Raw genomic sequence first — 22,255 nt, 5'->3', positions numbered from 1 at the left:
TTGAATAAAGAATGAAATTTTAAATGTGAATTTACTCTGAAGCTAGAGCCATTCTTCTCTCTTTAACTAATAGAGCAAATCATTAAAATATACATATTTTAATCATTGTGGCTCTTCCAATATTATAGCTATGTAATACATTCATAAATGTTTAAATATACATTTAGGTATATAGATACCTGTGCCTTAAAAACATATCACCTTAACAGTTTGAGGGGAAAAACCAAAGCAATATCTGCTATAGGTTGAATCTCAAGGTGGTGTAATAAATGCTTGTTGACTGACAGTTTATCTTCTTAGCATTGGAGAACTTATACTAAAAGTAAACATTGGCCATTTGCTTATGGAGTATGATGAAGTATATCTGTGACTTTTTAGAGAAGTAAGTTGACATTTCCAGTCTTAGTATTTATTTTTTATAAAATTTTGAGTTCCAAATTTTCTCCTTTCCCCTACCCCCAAAAGAATAAGCAATTAGGTATAGGTTATACATATGTACAATCACACAAAAATGTACTTCCAGTCTTAAAGTCTATGAAATAGAAATGAATCTTAACAATATTCTCAATTTTATAGGAGTCAAAAATTGAGTTTGATACCTGTGGCTATAAACTCAAAGGCCAAATACAGCTAAGTACATAGATTGTTTTATTTTGTTTTGTTTTTGATAATCTTCAGTAACAGAGATAAACCCCATAACACACTACTTCTCGGGCACATTCAACTACAAAGAAAATTAAAATTAGTATGGAAACATGAGTAAAATAATTAAATTTGAAAATGACATTCTCCTCAATTATTTCGGTGATGTAGATTATTATGCTTTTGGCCAGAGTATGGAACATTTTAGTGAGGCATAATACAAAAGCCAGGATGACACTGATGCAATTACCAAACCACATGTCCTGAGTCCTAGAAGTCTAGAAAAGCCCAGATTAGAATCATAGCATTATTTTCAAGTATGGAGCCTATGGGGGTGCTGGGTATTAAAACAATTATGAAAAAGATGAACTGTTCTGATAACTATTAAAAGTATAATATAAAAAAGTACATTCAATCTGTATGAATCTGATATGATTTTGTCCATTTTCATCAAAGAGAGAAACATGGCAATTCAAGTTCTCAGTTTATAAAAGCATGGTTAGTGATGGAATTCCTTGCAAAGCTGTTTTTTAGATAATTAAAACTTATTCACAAGTATATTTCCATTTTTCTTTAAAAGTTAGACACAGTATGGCATTGTGATTATTTTCTGGATGATACTGAAGATCTACAAGAATATTCATAGTTGTGCTTTATATGATTATTAGTAGAACAATTTATTCTCATTTCTTCCAGAATTGCTCGAAGTAGCAAAGAAAGTCAACAGATTTGATTCCATTCATGGTCAGCTGGCCTTGGAGTAAGAAAGACTATATGATTTCAAGTTCTGTCCCTGATACTATGCTGTATGACTTTGGGCAAATCATTTACAATCTCAGTGACAAAGGGAACTTGACTAAGATCATTAAGCTATAGAACAGCTATGGATTTATATTAGTGAAGAGAATTTCCAATCTGAAAATTATACAAACTGATGAATTCATATATTTAGGTCACTGCTCTCTCCCACCCACTCCACTCTCCCTCTCCCCCCAAAAAAAAGTGGAGGGAAAAATTCTGAGTAGGCAAAGTTGTAAATATTAGCTTGAGTAGGCTTAAAACTAAGCTTTCTTTTTGGCATCAAGACAATCTCTCCATTGGAAAAAAAAGGACAGGAAAGCTGAGGTCATTATAGACTTAGATGGATTCAATAAAATGTATTTAAATTAAATTGAAAAAGCATATAAATTAATGTGCAAAGCAGAATATTCCAACTGGATTGAGTCTTCATATTCTTGTTGCCAAAAAAATAATAACAAAATTCTCCAGTAATTCAGATTTGTGCTAGTAATGTACCTATTGGGCAAAAGCAGAATGGACTAATTTAGTAATTTAATTTATTCATTCCTCTTGACCCTACCTTTATTCCTCAAAATACAAAACTCACCTGGAAATTGTGTTGCTATAGATCAAACCTCACCTCAGTTTATTCACTAACATTCTATCTTGTGGTGACATTATACAAGATGTCCTGGATGTCTTAGGGCAGATTTAAGCTTTAAAGGCATTATAAAACTATAGAACAGTTCCTCTAATGGGAATAATTCCAAACCAATTTATTGTTTGGGGTCTCTTTGGGAATTTGGTGAAGCCTATGGGCTTCTTGTCAAAAATGTTTTTCAATGCATAAAATAAAATTCATAGGCTTACAAAGCATACCAGTTATACTGTAATAAAGTTATAGGAATATTTGTAAAAAGTTCACAGACTCCAGTTAAGAACCTCTGTCCTGTGGTTCTTTTTTTTTTTTAATAATATTGATTTAAGTTACAATACTTCAAATATTAGGTCTAAATATTCTTACTGGAAAATGTGACATGAAATACTGTATTTTCAATAAATAATTTTTCCATAAAAAAAAAATCCAGTACTTAATAAACATATGGTAATATGTATATGGATTTCCCAAAAAGTCTTTCTTAAAAACCATTAAGGTAAGGACCAAAAAACTTAAAACTTACCATTGTTCTTATATAAAAGGATTCATGGGCCAACTTGTTAAATAAATAATTTTAAATACATAAATTCTCCTTTCCCGGGATGACTGTGAAGACCTACAAGTATTTTTATATTTATAGAGTAGTTGCTTCTTACTAGAAAAGTTTTTCTTCCAGAAAGGCTTGAGGAAGAGAAGTCAACAAAATTTACATTTGATTTCCTTTAATCCACTAAAGAAGTTCGACAAAGCAGTATATAGTGAATCTGTTCCCCAAATATGCATTTTTACCTGTTTTTATAGCAGAGGATTTAAAATAGGAAAGATAGCCAATTAATTGTGAACACTCATTGGATTTTCTATTGAAGTACCAAGTGCTGATAAATTTTAAGGTCAAACATTTGTTCATGGATATAATTCAGCCTTTCATCCATATGTATTTTTAATATGTGTAATAAATAACTCACATAGTGTAAAATTCTGGTTTTGGTGTGTTTTTAATTATATGTGGAAGACAATCCAAGATTTTAAAGCTGACGATTCAATTTGAAGTTCCAAGTTAGTATTAGGAAGTAAACAAATGGAGTTCATCCAGCCTGACCACAAACCCTAAACATAACAGGTGTTTTATAAATGTTAATTGAATTGATTTGAATTTGTAGGGAATAATTTTGGGCAGCTAGACAGTTCAGTGGATAAAGTTTCTTGCCTACAGTTAAAAAGACCTGAATTCATATATGGCCTCAGATACTTATTAGCTGTGTGACTATGGGCAAGTAACTTAACTTCTGTTTTCCTTGATCAACTGGAGAAGGAAATAGCAAATCTTTCCAGTATTCTTACTGAGAAAACCTCATAGATAGTAGGTTATACAGGGTCACAATGAATCAGACTCAGCTAAACAGCCAAAGCTTTAAAAGTTTAAAATTGATTGATGAGATGATGAGAAACTGATGATGACTGATGAGAAATATCTGATTTGCCTATAATCCAAACTGTATTATTAAGATCATTGCTTCCCCTCATACCTGTTCTCTATTAGATCCTTGATCCTGTCATGGAAACCATTAAGAACAAAATATAGCTTTTGGAGAATCTTTAGATTCAAAGCAGAGAAGGCAAAGGGAAGGATCTGTGAAAATAGAAACAGTTCAGGAAATTTGACCTTGAGAGTAAATTTAATGGGAGACTGCTTATATGAGTTTCCCACTAATCATTAATAGGATATTGTTAGTCTTAATTAAGACTCCCATTAGTTTTAACTAGAATTCCTGTAATGGGCTGAGGCTTGAGTTGATGCACTGAGGTTCCTTTTCCACTCCCCTGCCTCCACCCACCAAAATCGTCATTTCCTATACAACACATCAGGACTTGCACAAAGAGTGGGTGGGGGCCATTCTCTCTCCAAGCTTATCTATTAATAGAGTATGGTCCAATTACTATTTAGCCTCATGTGCTTGGGACCTCAGTGCATCAACTCAAGCCTCAGCCCATTACAAATTCCTACTAGAGAGGCTTGTTGTTGAGTCATTTCAATCAGGTCCAATTCCTCATGACACCATTTAGGATTTTCTACTCCACATACTGGAGCAGCTTCCCATTTTTTTCTCCAGCTTATTTCACAACTGAAGGAGCTGAGACAAACAAGGTTATGACTTGCTCAGTTAGTAAATATCCAAAGTTATATTTAAATAGAGGTCTTCCTGCGTTCAGATCCAATACTTTTCCATGGTAGATGTGGAAAACTATTACCCCAAATACTTCTGACAGAATCCTCCTTAATTTTTTTTTAAATTCTAAGCTTAAATACCAAAAAGGGAACATTTCTATATATGTAGAAGAACACAAAAGTAGAACTGAATATGAAACTGTGTCTATTTCATATTGCTTACTTTTTAAGAAATAATATAATAAATTCTATATGTTTCTTCCAAAAATGTTCTGCTGATCTCTGCTTCCTTCCAAACTTCCTTCTATTATTTTTTGTGCAGTTTAAAAAATGTTTCAACATCTTCTGAGATCTATTCTTCTTGAGGTAAATTAATAACAAAAAATAGCCAAATATGAACATAATGGGATTTCCTAGTTTTTGTGGTGTTTCTGTATGTATCTGTATGTTTTTCTAAGAAGCAATACAATAGAAATTAGAAAGGTTTATGAGAAGAATGTGGGATGAGGTGTGTAGGTGAGAATGTGAGACTTGAGAGGGTGTGTGTGTATGTGTAAGGTTACTCAATTCTGTGTGTGATGAAAACACCTTTTCTGTTGACCTTTTAATGTGAAGTTTTCTATACTTGAACTGAACTCAGAATTGATAAAAATTTAAAATAATAAATAAGTAAATTTTTTCAATAGTCCTTTCTGAAAGTGCATTGTTATTACCTACTCACTCATTAAAAACAGGGAAAAACAATATATAAGTATAACCAAATGAAACAAAGTTACACAGTGACCACAAGTAGCCCTGGCAAGCTGAGGTATATTAGGAAAGACCTGGGAGTTTTGTTAAAGGTATAGATGAGGAGAGAAAAGGAAGATTGCTTTACTCAGTTATCTGGAGGTCCAAGAGGATAGCCTTCAGAATGATATTGCAGAGAGAGACCCCCATACCATGAGAATAATGATTACTATGGGGTCTATGTAGGAGATAGAGAAGGGTAATAAAGATGTGAAAGGATACCAAAGACAATTTGTCAATTTCAAAATTTTGTCTATGGTTTTTCCTAGGTTCAAGAAATACAAAGAGACCTTGTCCCTCAAACTTGAATTCCCTGGCTCCTGCTCTTAGGACCCAGCATTCAGGCTAGTGATACTAGGACTACAGTTTAGATTAGGGATATGTAACTCAACAGCAAACATTTATGAAGCACATACTATGTGCCAAATACTGTGCTAGGCATTAGTGAAACAAACAGAAGCCAAAAAAGAATCCCAACATTCAATGAGTTTATATTCTGATGGGGTTTGATGGGAGGGAGAAAAGATGGTCATAAGCTTTTGTGGTTTTGTTTGGGAACTTAAACACTAGTTCCGAAAATAAATTTATCTGGAAAAAAAATGTTTTCTGAGTTTCAAAAAACTGACCTGAAAGTCACCTTTGGAACCTGTTAGTTGGAGGTGAGGTAATGGAAATTCTTGAAGTCAAAAGACTAAGTACACTTGCAATGGAATCTTGGCTTTGCTCCTTAGTAGTTGTGATAACCTGCCAAATCACTTGAATTACCTCAGTTATTTTACTTGTCAAATAAGAAGGTTAACTAGATGATTTTTAAAGGCTCTAATATTCTATGATCTTTCACAACTTATATTCTGAATTAAATTTTAAAATCTAAGGTTACATGAACAAAAACTCTCATGAAGTCTTTTTAGAAAAAGAAAAATATTCTTAACTGTCTTTAAGAGATTGCTAAACAGAACTAGGTGATCATTTTACATGGCAACATCAATATTAAACGATGATCAATGCTGACGAATATGACTCTTTCCAACAATGAGATGACTGATGTCAATTACATTGACCTTGTGACAAAGAGAGGCATCTACACCCAGAGGAAGATTGTGGGAATTGAATGTAGATCACAACATAACATTCTCACTCTTTTTGTTGTTGTTCACTTGCATTTTGTTTTCTTACTCATTTACTTTCCTTTTTGATCTGATTTTTCTTGTGCAGCAAGAGAATTGTAAAAATATGTTTACACATATTGGATTTAACATATATTTTAACATACATAACACATATTGGATTGCTTGCCATCTAGGGGAAGGGGGGGGGGAGAAGGGAAAATCTGAAACACAAGACTATGCAAGGGTCAATGTTGAAAAATTATCCATGCATGTTTTGAAAATAAAAGGCTTTAAAAAAAAGAGATTGCTATAATTATATATTGTATGTATAATATATAACATTTATTATATTATGTATGTGACAGGATTAAATTTATTCATCTGAAAGATTAGCCTACTACTTCATGTAACTGTTTTAAAAGATTTCAACACAGTTCTACCTTTTAGAATAGTTGTTGAGTTGCAGGAAAAAGATTGGCTAAGATGACAGGAAAATATAATGATAAATGTTGGAAGAGATGTGAGAAAACACTAATACATTGTTGGTGAAGTTGTGAAATGATATAAACATTCTGGAGAGCAATCTGGAACTATGCCCAATGGGCTATAAAACTGTGTATACCCTTTGACTTAGCAGTGCCATTAGTCTGTATCCCAAGGAAATCATAAAAGAGGAAAAAGGACCTACTTGTGCAAAAAAATGTTTGTAGCAGCTCTTTTTGTGGTAGTAAAGAATTGGAAGAGGACTAGTTGCCCATCAATTGAGGAAGGGCTGAACAGGTTGTGGTATATGAAAGTAATAGAATATTATTGTTCTATAGAAAATGAAAACAAGCTGATTTTAGAAAGACCTGGGAAGATTTATATGAACTGATGCTAAGTGAAACAAGCAGAATCAGGAATATTATCCAATAATAGCAAGAATGTACAATGAACACCTATGAAAGACTTGGTTTAGACTTTAGTTTAATTTCATAGTGGTTCAGTGATCCAAAGCAGTCCCAATAAACTTTTGGACAGAAAATGCCATCTGCATCCAGAAAAAGAACTAAGGAGACTGAATGTAAATCAATAAGTTCTATGTTCACTTCTGTTTTCTGTTTTTTATCTCTCTTATAGTTTTTCCTTTTTGCTCTGCTTTTTCTTTCCAACATGATTCATAAAGCAATGTGTGCCAAAAAAATTAATTTTTTTTAAAAAAGAAAGTAATTGAAGAAGATTAATCAGATTCTTCTGTTTACCTGATTTTCTACATGTAGGGACAACAGCCCTCTAAATAAGTAATTTGTGATCAACAAATTGCCATACCCAGAGAAGAAAGGAACAGATCATATGCATGCCAATTGAAAACCTAAGAGGTTAGACAGGATCATAGAAGTAAAATGGACACTTTTATTTACCTAAAATTGAAAAGTTATTGCACAAACAAAAATAAGCTTTGTTAAAATTAGAAGATAAGTAGATAAATGAGGAAAATAATCTTTGCAGCAAATTTGTCTTTTCTAAGATATAAAGAGAACTGAGTGAAATTTATAAGAATAAAAACTATTCCCCAATTGATAAATGGCCAAAGGAATAGAAAGTTTTCAGAGAAAGAAGTTCAAATTATCAAAAGCTACATTTAAAAAAACCTCAAATACCTAATAATGAGAATAATTCAAATTAAAGCAATTCTGAGGTACAACCATCAAAATAGCAAAGTTGACAAAAAAAGAAAATGACAGATGCTGGAAGGGTTGTAGAAAAACAGGTACACCAATATACTGTTGTTGGAACTATTAATTTGTCTAGCCATTCTGGAAAGCAATTTAGTTATTAAACTATACATGCCCTTTAACTCAGTAAAACCTCGATTAAATCTGTGTCCCAAAAGAGAAGAAGAAGGCATTTGTACAAAAATATTTATAGCAGTTCTTTCTATGCTGTCAATGAGTTGGAAACTGAGGGGTACCATTAACAAGGGAATTGTTGAACAAGTCATGGCAAACATATATTATGGAATGCTATTGTCCTGTAAGGAATTATAAAGGGGAAAATTTCAGAGAAAACTGGGAAGACTTGTATAACTGATGCAGAATGAAGTAAGCAGAATCAGGAGAAGAATTTATATAATAACAACTCTGTTGTGAAAACAATCAAAAGATTTACAAACTTATCAATACAATAAGCAATCACTATTACAGAGGAGTGATGATAAAATATGCTACTCACAAGCTTTGATATATTAAATATATGTATTTATATATACACATACATATATATATATATATATACACATATACATATGTGTATGTATATGTATCTAGACATGCCCAATGTGGGAATGTTTTGTTTGAATTTTTATATTCATTACTACACTTTGTTTTTCTGTCTTTTTTTTTTTTTCAATAAAGCATGATGGGGGATAAATGAAGGAGAGGAGAATGTTAATAATTGAAAAAAATTAATTAAAAAAGAAAACCTAAAAATATAATGGAGATAATATAATGGAGAAATTGTTTGATTTAAGATCAGGAAGACTTAATTTCAAATATTTCCTCAGGCACTTTTAACTGGATGACCCTGGGAAAGAAACAACTCAGCCTCATTTTCCCCACTTGGGAAAGAAATTAGAAAAATAATAAAACCTAACAGAATGTTGTAAGAATCACATGGGACAACATGTAAAACTCTTTGTAAGACTCAAAGTGCTATATAAATACTAGCAACAGTAGGAATAGCAACAGTAGGAACAGTAGTTATCATTAAAAATCTCAGAATGAGTAGAAATAAAATGAGATGATTCACAAGTCTGGTTATCTGAATTGGGTTTCCACCATCCATATGATTCCTTAAGGGCTCAGATTTTCCTTGAGGAAGCAGCAATGGTGGCAGACAGTTCCTTTTTCTAAACTCATGCCTTTGGTGGTGATGAAAAGAGTTGAAAGCTAAAGACATCATGGTAAAGTATAAAACTTTTTTTTGAATATTGAGTCTTTCAACATGACTAATGTAGAAATATGCTTTATATTTATTGCACTGTATACTCTATATCAAATTGCTTGCCATCTTAGGGAAGGAGGGAGGGAGGAAAATTTGGAACTCAAAATCTTTCAAAAAATGAATGTAGAAAATTGTCTTTACATGCAATTGGGAGGAAAACCACTACTAGTAAGTTAAAAAATATTGTGGTAATTGCTCAAGTAGCTGAAGATTGGTGGGGGGTGGGGGAAAACAGATATAGAGAAATTAAGGGTCCTTAAGCTCTTCTTATTTCAGTGAGATATAACTGGCACTTATTTCTAAGCCTGTTCTTTTATTCCAGTATATATTATAACTGACCTAATCTTATTTTGCATAACTATCTCTGGTTGGCTTTGTCCTTTGAATTTCCTTGTGTGACTTTGTTCACAGCATAAGAGTCCAGGAGAGTGCTAGGGACTAAACAGGACTGGTATTCCAATACTCCAATCCATTGTTAGATAGTTTTTTCTAAACAAGGCATCATCATATGCTTAATAACTATATTTATAAAGACAGAATTACTAACTTGGATTTTTAAATCTGCCTTATCAGGCCATGATTTTAAAGTAGAATTGGTATTGTTATTTTAATTTCTTTTGCATAAATGGGTTCTTTCCTTTTATCTTCAATCTCTTTGAAGTATATGCCTAGTAGTAATATCTCTGGAACAAAGGATAGGAGTAGTTTAATGAATTGTGGACAAAATTCCAAATTGCTTTCTAAATGGTTAGAATAATTCACAATCCTTCAGATAGTGCATAAGTATGCTTATCCTCCTATCATTTATCTTTATGGATTATGGTTTAGAGTATGCTCCTTGTAAGTAGCATATTCTTGTATTCTGCTTTCTAATCTATTCTGTATGCTCTTTTCTTTTATGAGTGAGTTGATCCCATTCATATTTATGGTTATAATTGTTAATGGTGTTTCCCCATTCATCATCTGCTCCTATATTTTTTCTTTATTTTATTTTCTCCTCCTTTTTTATAAAAAAAGTGATGAAATTTAACATGTATTGGTCAACCTGCCATCTGGGGGAGGGGGTAGAGAGAGGGAGGAGAAAAATTGGAACAAAAGGATTTGCAACTGCCAATGCTGAAAAATTACCCATGCATATATCTTGTAAATAAAAAGCTATAAATTTAAAAAAAAGTGATGAAAGAAAAGAGGTATGATCAGTGCTAGTAATCCATAATTGAAATGGTCTGATCTCATTTCTCTGTCTGTCTATTCCAGATCCTAATCATTGGTTTTTACATTTCTTTCCCCCTTTTTTTTATCCCTGACTTTTTTTTCCATCTACCAAATTTGTAATTTATTTGATCTATAACTATTCTCTCCCAGAATCTGTCCTTTCTTCTATCATCCCTGTCCCTTCCTGTTTCCATACTGAATTTAATGTATTTCTACACCAAATTTTGGGTTTTGTGTGTGTGCTCAGCCATCTGTATTGAAACTGTCAAACTATTTTGAGTATACCTTATTTCTCAAAGCTAAGGCCCAGTGGCTGTGTCTTAAGTTTGGCATAACAATCATTTTTTGTGCTCTGGATGATATTACCCTCTGGCAAAGTGTGTTGCTTGGACCAGCACCAAGTGTTCACTGAGGGATTTAGCTTCCCTTACTTTTCAGAGTTGTCCATTACATGTTCACAATTCCTGTTCCTTGTTATTGACAGGTACTGCACCCCTGTTCTTGTCACAGGACTGTGTTTCTATGCCCCACAAGGTGGCCATGACTCCCCAGAACTTGAGACAATGACTGGTCCCCTGGAACCAAAAAACACCTGTCTTGTCCCAAGTAATGCTAATAACAAAAACTATCTCAAAATCTAAGAATGATTGTTATAAGCCAAACCTGTTCCTCTATATAAGTGGCTCCAGTCTTTACAGCCTTAAGCCCTTCTTTTTAGGAATGGGGGCTTCTGTTTGCAAAATATCATCTTTCTCACTTTGAAATTAATTAACCTTATGTTTGTGTCTTGACTCTCTTATCTCTAGCTTGCATTATTGCCACTCCAGCCACCCACAAATTAGAGGTTGGTTCCAGTCCAGTTGACAAAACAAATGGATATAATCTCATTTAATGTGGATTCTACCAAATGCCTATATGTGTGTGAGACACCCCACTTCTCTTTGGGTTTGGCTTACTCACTCCAAGGTTCTCACATTTGAATTTTAGATAGATGATAGATGATAGATAGATGATCATCACATGCAAACTCATAGAGTAGGGGTAATCCTGATGAGGGGAAATATACAAAACCACTTTTTTCTCCTCCTTTAATCAACTACTCCTGAAAATGGTCTTAAAAAGACAGTGGGATTTTTCTTGTGGAGCATGATAAATGTGGAAATATGTTTAAAAGAAATGCATATGTTTAACCTATATTGGATTACTTGCTATTGAAAGGACAGGGGTACGGGGAAGAGAGGGAGAAAAGTTTGGAACACAGGATTTTGCAGGGGTAAATACTGAAAACTATCTTTGCATATATTTTGAAAATTAAAAAAACCTATAATTTAAAAAAGGAGAAAGAGAGAGACAGTGGATCTTTCATATCCATGCTAATGATCATCTTCTATATTTACAAAGGGACAGGTGGTATAATCAGAAAGACCTGAGTTCACATATATTATCTTTGTGACTCTGGGCAAACCATTTAACCGGTTTGCCTTAGTTTCTTCTACTGCAAAATGAGGATCATAATAGTATCTACCTCATAGGGTTGTTGTGAAATCAAATGAAATGCTATTTGTAAAAGTAGACCCTCTATAAATGCTTATTCCCTTCCTTTCTCCTTTGCATGTTCTTCTTCTCATGTGTTCCAATTATAAGAAATAGCAAGTTCCTTCATTTTTTTTATTAACTTCTTCCCTAGTGTTTTCCTTTTCTTTCTTTTCTTTAAACCAGTATAACAGAACAAAACCATTTATTTATCTTTCTTTACTTCAAGCTGTGTCACCCTTGAAACTATTCATATTGGTCTAAACTAATCTCTATTTAACTTTGCAAAGGCATTGTTGCTTCTAAAAGGATTGTGAAAATTTACTTTGTCAATAACAGAAGTTGAGATAAGAATCCATAAGTGTCAAGTTAGTTTGGTTAATCAAAGGAGTAGAGTTTAGCAGACTCCCAGAGGATTATCAAGTCAATAACCAACTCTGAGTCATGACTCCTCCATCCATCTTCTCCATTTTGGCTTTTTGGGCTACTTTTTGCTTTATATGATCATGATGCCCCTAAAAGTTCATGTTATTTATTATCCTGGACCCTCAATTGCAGTTAAACAATTCTTTGTTTATCTTTTATTTACTTGTTTCTGGGATATGTTTCAAACTTTCTAGAGACTCTTTAAACATCCAAATCTTTCTTTGTCTCCCTGACTTTTAGCAAATTATAGCATGATATAATGGGAAAAATGCTAGATTATTAAATTTAGATTTCTAAAATGAGAGGTTTCAAATTGGTGAACTTGGAGGTCTCTTTCAGGTCCAAATTGTAATCTTATGACCTCTTATTTTAGTATCCAGCATGAATTTCTTCCATTTACATCATTTTTGTCTCAAAACTTTATAACTACCATATCCTCCTCTTCACTTTAACACCCTCCTTCTCTAGTCTCCCCTTTTTAAAGCTGTCTCATGAATTTGATATTTTCCTTACCTCTCTTGCATATTTTATTTCTATATTTTTTGTCCTTTAGTTATGTCTAAACCTTCATGGTCCCATTTGGATATTTTTGGGGGGTGGCAAAGATATTTTCTTCTCTAATAGACCCATTTTATCAAGTAATCTGAGGAGGGAAGTATACTCTTCGTGAGTGCCAGCCCAGTGTTCCAAATACTGAAGCACCAACTTTCCATTGGCTCCTTTCCTTTTGTTTTAAAAATTCCTTGATCCTACCACCCTTTAAAGCTACTGTTGTATCTCTTCTTTCAGAGTAAATCTTTTAGAAAAAATTATCTATGCATTCTGCTCTTCTTGCTTAAAATCTTCTTAATCTATAACTAATAACACTCTGACTTCCTATTCTATCATGTAACTAAAACTTTTTCTTGTGTAAATCAACAGTTAAATACAATAGTCATTCCTAATGCCTTATATATTCTTAGGCAGCTAGATAAATAGTAAATATTATGCTAGTGTTGGCGTTAAGATATGAGTTCAAATTCTACCTCACATGCTTTCTAATTGTGTGACTCAAAGGAAGTCATTTAATCTCTCCCCACCTCAGGTTTTTTTTTTCATCTATAAAATGTGGGTAATAATAGCACCTACTTCAGGGGTGTTGTAAGTACCAAAAGAGATAACATAAAGCATTATATAAACTTTAACTGCTATATAAATGCTACCTGCTATTATTAGATCTCTCTTGGCTTCCATGACACTGTGCTACCCTGTTTCTCCTATCTCTCTGAGATTTTCTTCTGTGTCTAATTGTTTCTTCTTTCTCCAACTACACTCTAAATATAGTTATTTTTATCATGACTGGTCTTTTCTGTCTCTGCATCTGTTTATTTGATGATCTCATCTGTTCCCATAAGTCACTACTTAGGCCAATGACTTTCAATATTTTTATCTCCTGTTGTGACCATTCCTCTCTGCAGTACCAGCACTGCATATTAAATAACTTACCAGACATTCCACGTGAATCTCCTGATACTTAAACCCAACATCTAAACCTAAACTTAACATTCTGCTCTCCTTCTTCCCCTGCAAACATTCTTGCTCCCATTTTTCTTTTTCTTTATGACACCACAATTTCCTCAGTCATCCAGACTGGAAATTTCAAAATCATTTTTCACTCAGACCACTGTCTTGTTTCCCACATGCAATTAGTGAGTAAAGTTCATCAATTTTCTTTTGTAATATCTTTTGCATCTGTCCAATATTCCCAATATTGCTACCCTAACTCACACCTTGTTACCCCACACCTGGATCATTTTAATTGCATCCTAACTCTTCTATCTTTCTTCCTCCAATTATAATGTTTCTATTAGACAAATCTTCCTAAAGCCCTTCTTGTTTGGCATTCCTACCTTGTATTAAAAAAAACCAACACTACCAAATCCCCATTCAATAGGTCTATTGAATAAAGTCCAAACAACAGCTTTAGCATTCAAGGCCCTCTAGCAGCTGTCCTCAATTTGTCCTTTCCAGTTTTATCTATTACTGTTTAATAGAATCAAAGGTAATAATACAGAATTTCCCTCTCTCAGTTTTTCTAATTATTCCAAGCAAAAAGGAGACCAGACTTCATGTTAATCTGGCATCTAACACTGATGGGTTACTGAGTCAATAGCAGATTGTATTAGTAATTTTATTGTAAGAGTGTATCCCATAGCAAAAGAAAGGTTGTGAAAATTTATTGAATAATTTTTCATTATAAGAAAAGATGCTTACTGAAGCATTTCTACTGTTATCATTAGCAAATAGTCAACATGAGAAAGAACAAAAAGCAAGTTGTTCAGTATCAGAGACTTTGTTTTGTTAGAGACAGAACTCCAACCCAGATCTTTTTGACTGTAAGACCACGGTCCTGTATGCTACATAATGTTGTTAGAAATATATCTTTGACACTGAAAATCATATATCAAAGGAGATTTATTAAAGAAGAATCTTAAGGAATTGTCTTAATGTTTCTAGCTAGATGCAGACTCCCTTCTTTTTTGGAAGAAGGAAACCAAAGCACAGAAGTGGGAAAAACTTTATACTTGCTAGTTTGGCGCAGCCCCTCCCTTCAGAGAATGGATTAGGCCGATTCTTCCAGATTACATTCCTTCTTATATGCCCACTACATGTTTCCCCTTAAATATGTATAAACATGTTCTTCCTCTCTCATCATACATCCCATGTTAAAAAATGGTGAAAAATTCTTCCTACTGGTGTGTTGTTTAATATTCAATTGTCCTACTAAACAGGCTCCACAGCAATCTAGTCAAGTCAAGTCATTGATCCCAACCATTTTGGGCTGGATCAGCTATTATTTTAAGTTTGTGGTTTTCTCAACCACAAAACTCTTTCTGATTAGCTGAATACACCTGTGCCTTCCTAGCTCCCCAATTCCTTGTTTGCTCAAAGCTTCTATGGACCACTTAATTGTTCTGTGAAATCTTAATCTTCCTTAAGATTCCTCTCACATTCTGAAAATCTCTTGGTACCACTATCCTGCACTACCTTGAAGCTTGCAACACTATGGAAATCCAATTTTTAAGCATTTCTCACAATGTTGACTTTTTATGGCCTACAAATATAGAAAAAGGAAAAAAAACATTGAAAAAGAAAAAAAAGAATGAATAGGTGAGTAATATCTTTGGAAAATTTACTAGATCTATTACAATATTGTCAGACCAAATTATTTTTGGAAACCACTTACTAGGGTAGTTTAGCTGTTCTCCATGGAGATTTGCCAATGAATATAAAATTCAGATGGGGCAGCTAAGTGAAAGAGTATATAGAGCCCTAGGATTAGAGTCATGAAGACCTGAGTTCAAATGTGGCCCCAGACACTTAGCTGTATGACCCTGGGCAGTCATTTAAATCCATTTGTCTCAATTTCCTCATCTATAAAACGATCTAGAGAAAGAAATGGCAAACCATTACATTATCTTTGCCAGAAAACCCCGAATGAGGTCATGAAAAGTTGGATTCAATAACAATAGCAAAGTTCAGATGACTTCTTTAATTGTGCCCTAAAACCATCCTATTCTGTCTTCTCATACAGTTTGCTCCTCTTTTTTTCTTATTTATTCCTTTTGTTTCTAACTACTTGAAATTTTTGGTACATTTTATTTTATTTTTTTATTATAGCTTTTTATTTACAAGACATATGCATGGGTAATTTTTCAGCAATGACCCTTGCAAAATCTTCTGTTCCAACTTTTACCCTCCTTCCCCCCATCCTCTCCCCTAGATGGCAGGTAGACTAATACATATTAACTATGTTAGAGTATAAGTTAAATACAATATATGTATACATATTTATACATCTTGCTGCACAAGAAAAATCAGATTTAGAAATAAGGTAAAAATAACTTAAGAAGGAAAACAAAAATGCAAGTGGACAAAAACAGAAGAAGTGGAAATGCTATGTTGTGGTCCACACTCATTTCCCATAATTCTTTCAATGGATATAGCTGGTTCTCTTCATTATTGAACAACTGGAATTGATTTGGTTTATCTCACTGTTGAAGAGAGCCACATCCATCAGAACTGATTACTGTTGTTGAAATGTATAATGATGTCCTGGTCCTGCTCATGTCACTTAGCATCAGTTCATGTAAGTCTCTCTAAGCCTCTCTGTATTCATTCTGCTGGTCATTTCTTATAGAACAATAATATTCCATAACATTTATATACCACAATTTATTCAAACATTCTCCAATTGATGGGCATCCTCTCAGTTTCCAGTTTCTGGCCACTACAAAGAGGGCTGCCACAAATATTCTTGCACATACAGGTCCCTTTCCCTTCTTAAAAATCTCTTTGGGATATAAGCCCAGTAGTAACACTGCTGGGTCAAAGGATATGCACAGTTTGATAGCTTTTTGAGCATAGTTCCAAATTGCTCTCCAGAATGGCTGGATATATTCACAATTCCACTAATAATGCATCAGTGTCCCAGTTTTCCCACATCCCTCCCAGCATTCATCATTATCTTTTCTTGTCATCCTAGTCTATGTGAGAGGTAGATAGCAGTATCTCAGAGTTGTCTTAATTTGCATTTCTCTCATCAATAATGATTTGGAACATCTTTTCATATGGCTAGAAACAGTTTCCATTTCTTCATCCAAAAATTGTCTGTTCATATCCTTTGACCATTTATCAATTGGAGAACGGCTTGATTTCTTATAAATTAGAATCAATTCCCCATTTTGGAAATGAGGCTTTTATCAGAACCTTTGACTGTAAAAATATTTTCCCAGTTTATTGCTTCCCTTCTAATCTTGTCTGCATTAGTTTTGTTTGTGCAAAAACCTTTTAACTTGATATAATCAAAATTTTCTATTTTGTGATCAATAATGATCTCTAGTTCTTCTTTGGTCACAAATTCCTTCCTCCTCCACAGGTCTGAGAACTAAACTATCCTAATACATTTTATTTTAAATATTATTTTCATTTCTGAATATATTCCTCCCCATCCCTTATCTAGTGAGTCCATTCCTTTTACTAGTTAAAGATAAAGAGGAAAAAAGAGCAATTCAGCACAACTAACCAATCAATGGAGTCTGACAGTATATGCAATATTTTACATCCACCTCTTCAAAAATAAAGTGTCTTACTTATTTTCAATTTCTTTCCTATCCAGTTTCCTTAAAGACCAGAGTCTCATTTTAAATAAACAAACCAAAAAAACCTCTTCATCCTATTATCTTTTCACGCTTATATCTCCTTTCTCTTACAGCCAAACTCCAGGGGTGATGGGGATGGGGGGAGGGAAGTGGGAGAAGGAAAGAGGGAACAACAAATCACATTTTTAAAAAATCCAAAAAAACTCTAACTTCCTGGCCTTTATCTACTCAACCTGTTGTCACTTGGCTTCTGACATCATTATTCAACTGAAACTGCTCTCCCTAAGATATATTAGTTGCCAAATCCAATTCACTTTTCTCAATCTTTTTTTTTAATTTTCCTGCAACAATCAACATAATAGATTAATTCTTCCTTCCTAGATATTCTCTTCTTCCTGAATTTTTCTGACACTGCTCACTTCTGATTCTCCTCCTTCTTATCTAGCCCCTCTTCCTAGGAATCCTTTGATGAGTCATGATCCATATCTTGCCTTCATGTGTAAGTGTGCTACAGGAGACCTCATCTTGGACCTCTTCTTTCTCTACACTGTCTGTTTTGATTATCTCATTAGGTCTAATGTACTTCACAATCCATCACTAATCAGATAACTCATAGTTCTATACATATAGTGATGGTTTCTTTCTTGAATTCTATTCCCACATCACCAACTGCATAGTGGGCATTTCCAACTGGATGTTACATAATCATCTCCAATTCAACTTGTCAAAAACCAAATTATCTTTCTTCTAAAATCCTCCTTTCTTCCTTATTTGTCCATTTCTTTAAATGGTACTACTATACTTCCATTCACCTAAGTTCATAAATCTTGTACATTCTCTATTTTTTCTCCTTCATGTCTATCAGCTACAAAGCCTTTGTACAAGTTGTTTCTACATTTCTTAAATCTATCCCTTATTCTCCACTCACATGAATACCATCTCACTTAGACCCTTATCACCTCTTACTGGTTGTCCAAGCTGTTGGGCTGTTGGGTTGTTGACTTCTATCCAATGTCTCCAATTCTTTTTCTAGTGCATCCCCTTTCTAATCTAGGATCCATGTAGACCCCTAAGGTACAATTCTGATTGTCATTCCTTCCCTTAAGAAGCTTCCTATACTTTTAAGATACAATACAATCTGTTTAGTATTCAAAGTCCTTCCCAATCTGGTTTCAGATTAGCTTTCCAAGTTTATTACACATAGCTGATGTTCTTGTACTTTATTTTCTATCCAAATTTTCTTACTTGCTATTCCTCAAATACAATATTCTACCTCTCATATCTTCTTGCCTTAGTATATGCAACTCCATAACTTTGTAGTCAGTATGCTAGCAAAGACTTCTACCTCCTCTCTCTTCTATCACCATTGCCTAGAGGGGGAAATTTGGAGTTTCTTCTACTGTTACACCATACTAGCACCCAAGGATGTATTGTAGCTAGACTGTAAACTTGATTATTAAATTTCAATGTGGGCATTTTCACATCATTTCAAATCAAGTGCTTGATGTCTTGTCAATTGTAAGAAAGTGATGGAGAAAATGCTAATGGTGGAGACTAAATTTAAAAGTGAGTCACATTCCATTTTAGAAACAGTGTTAAGTGACAGTTAGGTGGTGCAGTGGATAGAGCACCAGCCCTGAAGTCAGGAGGACCTGAGTTCAAATTTGACATCAGACACTTAATACTTCCTAGCTATGTGACCCTGAACAAGTCACTTAACTTGTTTCACAAAATAATAATAATAATAATAATGTTAAACATTTCCTAGGACTTCCCTACTAGCATTCCAATTCCATTTAACCACTCAATATCAATTAGTTTTTACAAAGGGATATTTACCTTGAAGACATAGCAAGAACAAACAAAACCATTTCTTCACCCAACACCTTTGGGGGCATAATCTTCTCTTCTACTACCTTAGTCTCTAGGAGAGTACTCAAACTTTGGCTCAGTTCCAATATGGTATCAAATTCAGGTTCTGAAATGCTGGGACATCAGGCTATCTTATAACAACCATTCAAATTCACTAGGTATTGAAACTTCTTTCCTCTCACCAAAGATCAAATGAAAGGGCCAAAGAATTAGACTGTTTCTTAGGGCCATGTCACCTTTAAGGAGAAAAGGCTTTGTGACCTATTTCCTTATTTTATAGTGTCTAACCAGATTTCTTGAGCTGAAGAATGAACCAGTGAAGTGTAGGTGGTTAATGTTAACAAGCATTAATAATGTTAATGTTAATATGCCTCTAAACTAAAGAGTCCCCATTTCACATCATGATTGCATATTCCAGGTAGGGAAGAATGTCTATGTGATGGGAGTGTGAAATTGTGTTCCCTTTAATTTGTAAAATTAACACTCTAAAATTGTATACCCTTTGATCTGTAAAGAAGGGAGATTCCAGTCTCAGGCCCTCCTGGGAAGCATATCTCCCCTGATTCCAGAGAGTCTATGAGACAGAACATATCCTCCTGGCTGGCCTTTTCTAAGGAAATCATCTCATTGATATCCTTTTCAGGAAATTCCAAATTCCAGAAGCCTTCAAAAGTGATTTCCCATTCAATTGGAGACCTAGGCCTGGGGACTTTGGCTTTCTTTTCAGCCTGAAACCAGAACCTCAAGATTCCCTATTAAAGGGCAATTTTAAACTCACTTCTTTGCAGAATGTACAAAGCAGGACTATGGCTTGTCCCTTGGTATAGTTTCAAGGACCCTGTTGTCTGAGAAGGCATTCTCTTCTCAGTGCCAACCTCCATTTCCCTAATAGGACTTTGCCACTATGAAGTCAGTCTCTTAGCAAAGCTGACTTCTTATCCAATAATAAACTTCCATTTTTGCCACCTAAAACGAAGAACCTCCATCTTCAACCAAAAGGGGATTTCACAACTCTCTGAGTGCCACTAGAACCCCATCATATGTATGTCCCACAGTCTCTCTGAGGCAGATTTCTTCTTCTGAAAGCCAACTGCTTGATCTAACAAAGTTGAGATGACATCCCAGGCATTCTACACATGTACCAGATCCCCATTATGCTTTGATCTCTGCCTTGTAGAATTTCTAGCTTTAAGGCTCAGCTTAAGTACCTTTCTTCATCCAGTTTCTACAATTCTCCCTACAAGGAAATCACTTTATATTCAATTATCTGGGTTTTATGTTGCTTCTTCTGATAGACCATAAGCTTCTTAAGGACAGAAACTATTTTATTTTTGTCTTTGTTTTCCTAGTAGATGGTTAAGTGATACTTATTGAGTGAATGAATGAATCTTGGGCCTCCATTTAATTTTTGTTCCTGGTTTGCCTATCTCCTTTTATAATATTTCTATGAGACATTTTGGCAAAATGTTCATCCTCTCAGAATGATACAACTCCACACTAATACCAATAGAGTATTCATTTGTAATCTTGTAAAATATTCAACCTTTAAAGAAGTAAGCTTTATATGGTATTATATTAAAATCACATATATAATCTTTTTGTTTTATTATGCTTTTTTACAGGGAGGAGTGGGAAATGCTTATCTTATTTGGCATCTAAGTTCAAAATAAAAATGATTTAAAAACTCAACCCTGAATTTTTTAAAATTAAATTTTATTTTTCAAACAATGAAAATCTACTTTCTCTTTCATTTCCCTCTATATCCAACCTTTAGACCTCCATTAAGAAAATAAGAAAAACAAAATCCTTTTTACAAATATAGACAAATGAGTAAAATAAATTCCTTCATTGTCTATATTTAAAAAAATATATATCTCAATTCATACTTTGAGACCACCACCTCTCAATTGGGAGTTAGGTAGCATGTTTCATCATGAGTCCTCAGGAATCATGGTTGGTCACTGCATTGATCAAAGTTACTAAGTTTTTCAAAGTTGTCTTTAGAATATTTTTATTATTACATAAATTGTTCTTTGGGTTCTACTTACTTTGTTTTGCATCAGTTCAAAGAAGTCTTCCTAAGTTTCTCTGAAACCATTCATATCTTTGTCATTTCTTGTAGCACAAAAGTATTCAATCATATTCATATAAGATACTTTGACAATTCCTCTCTTGATGGGTACTACCTAATTTCCCAATTCTTTGTCACCCCAAAAAGAGCTGCTATAAATATTTTTTTTACATATGATTCCATTTCCTTTTTTCTTTGACCTCTTTGGAGGTATAGACCTAGTTTCCTGGGTCATATAGGCATATACAATTTAGTAATTTGGGGGGTATATTTCAAAATTGCTTTCTAGAATGGCTAGACCAAATCATACCTTCACCAATAGTGTACTAAAACTTCTATTTCCCATAAACCTCCAGCATTTGTCATTTTCCCTTGTCAATTTGTCCAAATTTGGGGTACCTGTGAAATTAACTGAGTGAAGAAACTCTTTGTAATAACAATAATAGCTATAGCTAAAAGTTTCAGGTGTCTGTCCCCTCCTGTTTCCTACCACCTCTTAATTAGCATTTAAGTACTTCTTTTAAAAGTGATGATGGCTTTAAATTCTCTTAACCAGGATATCTGCTTATATTTCAGTTCTCTAGGGAAATTTAAATTAAGAGCTTATTATTGACTTGTATTCTTTTATTTCTGGGTTAGATTTCTGATTAGAATGTAAGCCCAGACTCTTCCAAACAATGGGCCAGGTGGGGCTGGGGGCTTCTGTGTTCAGAGTATTTAACCTTGTGTTTTGCAGTTTTCACTTGGAACTCCTTTTTACTGACAAATAATTTGTCAGATGGAAGATGCCCTTCCTCAAGAGATTGTAATAAACCCCTTTTTGCTTTTTCTTACTCAGAGTCTCTGATTTTTTTTTTGTGGTAGTCCCAG

This window comes from Antechinus flavipes, chromosome 4 (assembly GCF_016432865.1).
Source record: "Antechinus flavipes isolate AdamAnt ecotype Samford, QLD, Australia chromosome 4, AdamAnt_v2, whole genome shotgun sequence".
Taxonomy (NCBI): domain Eukaryota; kingdom Metazoa; phylum Chordata; class Mammalia; order Dasyuromorphia; family Dasyuridae; genus Antechinus; species Antechinus flavipes.
The sequence above is the reverse complement of the archived record's forward strand: the minus strand, read 5'-3'. Positions refer to the sequence as shown.